This window comes from Phyllostomus discolor, chromosome 1 (genome assembly GCF_004126475.2).
Source record: "Phyllostomus discolor isolate MPI-MPIP mPhyDis1 chromosome 1, mPhyDis1.pri.v3, whole genome shotgun sequence".
NCBI lineage: Eukaryota > Metazoa > Chordata > Mammalia > Chiroptera > Phyllostomidae > Phyllostomus > Phyllostomus discolor.
Genome location: NC_040903.2, coordinates 136588708 through 136597383, shown reverse-complemented (window position 1 = coordinate 136597383; position 8676 = coordinate 136588708). Strand labels below are relative to the sequence as shown.

Genomic DNA, 8676 nt, shown 5'->3' with positions numbered 1-8676 from the left:
ATAAATATTGTGATTACCAACCTTAAGTGAGCACAATGTCCAATAATTCTGCTACATTTCTTCAAATGTCTGCAATCAGTATTTCACAACTTTTTTTTCAATTTTCTCAAATTTGTGACTTCCTTGGTTTTCCAATGTAGCCTCAGTCGTCAACTCCCTCTCTTTTTCTCTCTAGTTGATATCATCTACTCCCTTAGTTTATGCACCATGGATATAAATCTCATCACATACTATAAAAACTCCCAAAATGCTATCTCCACCCCAGACAAACTAACTCATATCACTACCTCCATTAAGAATGATCACAGGCAACTTAAACAAGCACATTCAAAAAGTAAAACATCTACTATGTACCTCCACCCCAAATCACCATCTTTGTACATGTCACAATCATCCAGAAAGCCAGAAACCTGAGAATCATCCTTAGTTTTTTCCACCATTTCTTCACATTATACATCTAATCCATCAGTTAAATCCCACCAAACTTCCTCTAAAATATATTCTAAATTTGTCCACTTCTCTCCACATACTTTTACAACCTTAATCTAAGCTGAAATAGCCACTTAAGACAACCACATAAGAGATATGTCTAGCTCTAGTGTTGGAAGAGGGTATCTCTACCGGGAGGAGAGAGTCAGTCTGGCATAGGGTTCAGAGCAGAAGCAAGATGAAGACAGTATCTGTGCAGGGGAATGCCCCAGTAATGATAAGTCTAGGCTCTAGCCCAAACTGCTCTCCTAAATCCCAGAAATGCAGAATCAACTGCATCCCCTGCTCATCTATCATTACGTGAGATGTTTCAGGAACCACCAAACACAACATGCCCAAAACTAAACGAAGTTACCCTACCAAAAACCATACTATTTGTTCTCTAACCTACCATTTACTTGGTCACTCAAATTAAAAAAAAAAAATCATGAATCTCCAAACTCCAGTTTCTAAAATATAAAATCCAATACCTAATCATGATAGTTTTATCTACTAAATCTGTTTAGTATCTGTCCCTTCCCTTGAATTCCAACCCTCATTATTTCATACCTGAATTACTGAAACAGCTTCCTAATCAGAATCTCTCATTAGACTCTCTATGCAGTTCACCAGTCTATCACCAAAGTTTGTTTTTTTTTAGGTAAAAAATATTTATTCATAGAATACAAATTTGACTCAATAGTAAGAAATTCATTAATGGATTTCCAGTCAACATGGCGGCATAGGCAAAATATGGCTTACAACCCTCACACAGCCACATCAAAATTACAACTAAATTATAAAACAACCATCACTCAAGTTTGAGATGGGAATCTCATTAGCTCATGAAGTTGTACATCTTCTCATTTATCTGTTGCTATTTGTATGTCTTCTTGGGAGAGGTGCCTGTTCAGACCCTCTACTAATTTTTTTTTAAATCAGTTTTTTTTTTAAAGATTTTATTTATTTATTTTTAGGGAGGGAAGGGAGGGAGGATAGAGAGAGAGAGAAACATCAATGTGCGGTTGCTGGGGGTTATGGCCTGCAACCCAGAAATGTACCCTGGCTGGGAATCGAACCTGGGGACACTTGGTTCCCAGCCCGTGCTCAATCCACTGAGCTATGTCAGCCAGGGCCTAATTTTTTAATTGGATTGTTTGTTTTGGCATTTTCTAAGTTCTTCATATATTTTGGAATATTAACCCTTTGTTGGAGCTGTTTGCAAATATCTCCCATTCCAGCAGTTGCCTTGTTTTGTTGCTGGTTTCTTTTGTTGTGTAGAAGCTTTTAAATTTAATATAGTTCCATTAATTTGTTTTTGCCTTTAATTCCCTTGCCTTGGAATTAAATTCATAAATGTTCTCTACAACCAAGGTCCATAAGTGTAGTACCTATGCTTTCTTCTTTGTTTCAGATCTTATATTTTGGTCTTTGATCCATTTTGAATTAATTTTTGGACATGGGGACAAACTGCCATCATTTCATTCTTTTGCATGTAGCTTTCCAATTCTCCCAGCAACATTACTAAAGAAGCTTTTTTCCCTCCATCATGTATTTGGCATCCTTTGTCAAAAATTATCTGCCCATACATACATGGCTTTATTTCTGGGTTCTCAATTCTGTTCCACTGATTTTTGTGTCTTTTGCCAATACCATGCTGTTTTGATTATCATAGCTCTGAAAGATCTAGGTTCATAAAAAGTTGTTAGAAGGAAAGCTCAACTTGAGATCTGCGGAAGAAAAAACTTCACAAAAAAAGAAGTTTGAGTTAAATGAAGGTATTTTTTGAATTGAGGAGCCATTGCAAGGATTTAAGATAATGTATGTAAAATATGTAGTACAGTGCTCAGGACATAAAAGATGCTCAATAAACCATATGGTAGAAGTTATCCATATGGTAGAAGCAGACAAGAGCTCTTGTATTCTAAGAAGAATGGCATGTGCAAAGGATGGAAGCTTGCAGAATTATGTAACATGGCAGACTGTATTTTCAAAAAATATCCACAACATTATCTCCCACCCCACATATCTATATGTTCTTTTCTATAGTATGACTTTGATACTCTTCCCATTGATAGGGGTCTATGTTCCCATCCTTTGAATCTGGGCAGGTTTATGACTGTAATGAAAGTGACCACTTTGTGAGTTCTAAAATAACCAATAAAAGCTTCTACTGGCTTTCCTAAGAACTGTTACTCTTTGGAACATAACCACCATGCTATGAAGAAACCCAAGCAGCGACATCACAAAGCCAGCTGGTGTTGCAACTAACAAACCCAGGAGAGATCCCAATTAGAAAAAGCCAGTGTTTGGGGCCTGTGAGAGAAACAAGTCACCAGGTGATTCCTGGGCCTAGTCATCAAGCTTTTGTTATTTATTTATAAGTAGGAGCATAGTATAAATACTATCCTGTAATTTGCTCATTTCCTCAATAGATATGCTGGGACCATCTTTCCACATAAATATAAGCAGACCTTATTCAATCTTGCTAATATCTACAAATATCCAATATAATGAATAGCCATACTTTATTAAACTATTTAAGTCATTTACAGTTTTTTTACTATTTGAAACGGTTGCTGCAATGAACAATGCTTTTTTAAGCAGTCACTGAATGTGGACTCTTATTTCCTTGCAAGAGCAAGATTCTTTAAAATCCTTCAGCCACCAATGAAATGGACAGGAAGAAAACTTTAGATGGGAATCTTGTCATCAAAAATAAATGCAGTTGCATGGAGCTACTCAACATCTGAAGCAGCCCAAGCCTATGTGGCTCAGCTGGCTGAAGGTCATCCACGAACTGAAGGGTTGCCTGTTTGATTCCCAATCGGGGTACATGCCTAGGTTGCGGGTTCAGTTGGAGGTGCATATGGAAGGCAACCAATTGATGTTTCTCACACTGATGTTTCTCACCCTCTCTTTCTCCCTTCCTTTCCCTTTCTCTAAAATCAAAAATAAAATAAAAGAGAAAAAAGATATCAATAAAACTAAAAATGGGAGGCAGGGAGCTGAAACATTTTAACAACCATGTAATCATGGGTCACTCCATGGGCTGAGGCAGAGTAGAACAGCAGTCCTGACCGCACATGTTAGTGCAGGAAGCCATGGCTAAATGGGATCACATCTGATTCTGATGACATTCAGAATTATACTTGGTGACACAAAAGCTGAGTCTGAGGAGCAGGGTAGGCAGTGGTGGCAGACCAGGACCTTATTCCTACAGCTCCTTCATTCTGTTGAGAGCACTGCCTGTGCAGAACCACTCCATCTAGGTCTGGTTGAAGGTCTGGTTCAGGAGAATGGTCTCCTGGATGCTATCAAGAGTACCTGGTGATGCATTTCAGGAGCTTGCCAGGGGCAAAGTCCTTCAGGCCCTGGATGGTCAGCTTGTCCATAGGGTGAATCTTGTGGTAGTGGGCTGGGTCAGTGAAGGTAAGGGACAGCAGTCCCCGCTTCTTCAGATTGGTTTCGTAGATCCCAGCGGAGTCCATGTTGATGATGACCTGACCCCCAAGGTGGCAGGCCTCCAGAGCTGCATGCTCCCAGCTGAAGCCCTCACTATAGTTCTCACCTCCAATCACCATCCACTGGATACCATGGTTCTTGTAGTAGCACGCTGTGTCAGGAAAAGGACCAATATCCTGGGTGACAGCATTACAAACTTGGCCTTGCTATTTTCGATGTTGATGGCACCAATGAGCAGGCTGTTGATGTTGTCCAGGTGCCCACAGAACTTGAGCCAGGAGGGACTTCCGGCCAAGATGGAGGCATAGGTGGACGCACCATACCTCCACGTACAACCAAGATAGGGACAACAACAATTTAGAAACAGAGTAACATCCAGAACTCACAGAAAATTGATCTGAATGGAAGTCAGACAACCAAGAAGTTGAAATAGACCCGTTCATCCACACCAGTAGGAGGGGCAGAGGCGAGCAGCCAGGCACGGGTCACAGTGCGGAGAGCAGAGAGTGGTGGGACCGGGCACATAAGGCATCCGGGGCACGCAAGACCGGAGCAGGTGGACCCTGAGTGCGAAGGCAGGAGCTGGCAGACCCCGGCCCAGGGGTGGCAACCAGCAACCAGCAGACCCAGTGAGGCAGTGATTGTAAAGCAAGGCAGTGCGCGCAACCCAAGATCTCAGCGCTGGGAAACAGAGCCTCAGAACACTGATTGAGGTCACCTGTGGGAGTTGAGGTGCACAGAGAGACACCCAGCCTCACAGGGGAGGCCCTTGAAGGGTCCCAAGGCGTGCGAAAGCCCACCCACACGGGAACTAGCACCAGAAGGGCCCAGTTTGCTTGGGGGAAGCAGCAGAGGGGACTGAGGTCCCACAGAGAACAGAGCAACCACCATTGTTCCCTGTGACGTTGACCATACAACGTCACAACCCAGCAACTGGGGTGCCCTGCCCTGGTGAACACCTAAGGCTCCATGTCCCCCTACTGTAACAGGCACGGCCATATAAAAAAAAGAGAGAGAGAGATGGCTCAAATAGAAGACCAAATCAAAGCCCCAGAACCCATCATTTTAAATGACCAAGAGATAGCCAACCTATCAGATACACAGTTCAAAACACTGGTGATGAGGAAGCTCACAGAATTGGTTGATTGTGCTCGCAAATTAAATAAACAAATGCAGGCTACGATAAGAGAAATGAAGGAAAATGCACAGGGAACCAATAGTGATGGGAAAAAACTGGGACTCACGACAATAGAGTGGACCAGAAGGAAGACAGAAACAACCAAACAGGAAAGAATGGAGAAATAAGAATTCAAAAAAATGAGAAGAAACTTAGAAACCTCCAGGACATCTTTAAACGTTCTAACATCTGAACTATAGGGGTACCAGAAGGAGAAGAGAAGAGCAAGTGGAAAAGTTATTTGAAGAAATAATAAAGGAAAAATTCCCCAATCTGGCAAAGGAAATAGACTTCCAGGAAGTCCAAAAAGCTCAGAGAGTCCCAGAGAAGTTGGACCCAAGGAGGAACACACCAAGGCACATCATAATTACATTAGCCAAGGTAAAAATGAAGGAGAGAATCCTAGAAGCAGCAAGAGATAAGGAGACAGTAACCTACAAAGGAGTTCCCATCAGACTGTCAGCTGATTTCTCAAAAGAGACCTTACAGGCAAGAAGGGGCTGGAAAGAAGTCTTCCAAGTCATGAAAGGCAAGGACCTACATCCAAGATTGCTCTATCCAGCAAAGCTTTCATTTAGAATGGAAGGGCAGATAAAGTGCTTCTCAGATAAGGTCAAGTGAAAGGAGTTCATCATCACCAAGCCTTTATTTTATGAAATGTTAAAGGGACTTATCTAAGAAAAGAAGTTAAAAAGAAAAACATGTATGTATAGTAAGATGTCAGCAAACTCACAATTATTAACAACCACATGTAAAACAAAACCAAAAGAAACTAAGCAAACAACTAGAACAGGAACAGAACCACAGAAAGGGAGATCACATGGAGGGTTAGCAACAGGGAAGTGGGAGGAGGAGAGAGGGGGAAAAGGTATGGAGAATAAGTAGCATAGATGGTAGGTAGAAAATAGGGGAAGGGCAAGAACAGTATGGGAAATGTAGCAGCTAAAGAACTTATGACACATGGACATGAACTAAAGGGGGGTAATGTGGGTGGGAGAGGGTGTGCAGGATGGAGGGGAATGAAGGGGGAGAAATGGGACAACTGTAATAGCATAATCAATAAAATGTATTAAAAAAGAGAAAAGAAAAGAACTTGAGATGGAAGCTGACATGCGGTCAGTTGTACACTTCCCTTTGACCTTAATAAGGACTTGCAAATACCCCAGGTCTTGTTATCCCACTAGTCAAAAGGCTCACGAAGCTGTAGATACTGGCTGGTGGGACTCAGATCCACCTACTGCCTACTACTGTCCCTGGAAGGTTGCTAGTAGGTGTCCTGCCCAGGGTCAAACTCCACACAGGGAAACTCATCCACATCCAGAGCCTCCACTTGAACTTCTTGCTATCATTGCCTGTCAGGAAGTCAGTCTCTGGGCTGAACTTGATTGATGGTGTCAGCAATGGCCAAGGTTTTGACAGTCTCTGGGGATGTAATGAAGACACAGGTCTCAGGGTTCGTTCCACTGTGACCCATGATGTTCCTGTTGTGGGAGGTGAAAACTGTGTTCTTCTCCCCCTTCTTGATGTCCTTTTGTCCCACTGGCCAATGCAGGGGCCACAGGTATTGGCCAGGACAAAACTGCCCACATCCCTCTACCCTGTGCATAGCCATCCTGCTCAATGGTGGCAGAGTGTTGCTCAGGGCCTGGTGAGATGGTGAACTGGGACTTGCACTTAAGTTCATGAGCTAAAACCTGCTTGGTCACAGCTGCTGAGTATCTCATGTCCTCAATAGCAAGAGTTGGTGCCGCTGCAAATCAGACACACTCTGATGTCCAGTGGCGATCCTTCCTTCTCTGCCACAGTGCCCACATGTTCCACAGGGTGAGCCAGGACAGAGGTGAAGGGTCCACTGAGATGCAGCTTCAGTTCACTGAGGTTATTTCAATTAGTTGGTCATAATGGCAGTCAGAGCCCGGCACCAAGTGATCCTTGATTTCATAAGCTAGGTTGCCAATGTCTGCCAGCCTGTCTTGCTCAGATATTTCTTCATCATGTGGTTGTAAGGAAACAGTGAAGTCATGGCCTCCATTTCTGCATCCATGTTGCAGACTATTGCCATGCCAGTGCAGGATATGGAGTCTATGCCTGGCCCATGGTACTCCATAATAGCACCCATGCCACCTTTCTCTGTGAGGATACCCACCACCTTTAAGATCACATCTTTGGGGGAAGCCCCACTAGAGACTGAGCCATCAGCTTCACATCAATCACCCCGAGGCACTTCAGCTCCCAGGGGATCCCAGCCATGATGTCTACGGCATCAGAACCCCAAATCCAATGTGGATGTCCCCAAGTCACCTCCACCGAGGGTATCAAATCAGTGCCAATCAGAAAAACCCCAAGGTATGCATAGTTTTCCAGAATGATCTGGTGATTCCAGAACCAGGGCACCAGAAGCCCTGGCACACCAAAGTTGGAATCTGTAGTTATACACTTCTTAGTTTATGTCCTTGGCCCAAACACAGGTCTTTCTCACCTCCAAACTGGGCCTCAATCAGATGGTCACAATGGATGGTGAACAGCATAGCCACCCTGGGCAGTCAGCAGCATGGCCATGTGGTCAGGCACAGTCACAAGTACAACTTGCCCTATTTGATCTCCTGATTGGCTGGGCCATCCATGTGTCCATACACAATCTTCTCAGAGAGGGTCAGATGCCAATACAGCAGCAAGGTCACCAGGAGGCTGTAAGGTGTCATTCTGTGCACTGACAAATATGAGGTTATGTGCAATGAACAATCTTGAAGTATATCTTTGCACAACTCTACGAGTATTTACGAAGGAAGATTTTCAGAAGTGTTTCGGTGTGCGTATTTTTAGTTCACAGGTCAGCACTCAATCCACTGAGATACACCAGCCAGGGCTTTCTGTGTGTACAATTTTTAGTTGACATATATTATCTAACTGACTTCCGAAAAAGCTATCAATGTATAATTCCACCAGAAGCATTTAGAGTACTTATTTCCCCACTCCTATGCCACAAATTCAGAATGATAATACAGTACACCTTTAATTTTCCTAAATTGGAACTTTTTAACTTCATAAAATTTGGGTTGGCTATAACAGAATAAGCAAACTTTTACAATTAAACACAGAATAGTCAAACCCCCCACCAAGAAAATAAAGAATCTAAAGTTGTATACGTATACCACACAAACACACACACAAACACTTCAAGATACAAAAAAACCCTCTAATTACAATAGCAAAAGTCATAAATAATTCCAAAGTAAATTCACTCATTCAAATTTATTTCTGTATGTTTGACCAGACTTTACTTCTATATAAACATGTACTTGAGGTAGATAGAAAACATAAAACTACCACACTGAGCATATATTAACATCATTTTACAATTTTATTCTGCTTTCTCTTAAAAGATAAATCAAATTTTACTAACTACCTCATTCATTCCTTCAGGGAATAAAAACTTGTAGCATTATCATCAATTAGATTTTCCTACAACCAACCCTAAAGTACAAGACAATAAAAAACCACAAGGTCCTCTACCAAAAACAGCATTTCAAAGTTATGAGACGGTAATTTTAGACAAAAATATTTAG

At 42.2% G+C, this 8676-nt stretch overlaps 1 pseudogene; it reads right to left on the bottom strand.

Annotated features, from left to right (window-relative positions):
* Positions 1–3362: 3362 nt before the first annotated feature.
* On the bottom strand, positions 3363–8407 carry LOC114491482 (annotated as a pseudogene).
* Between the last annotated feature and the right edge of the window lie 269 nt (positions 8408–8676).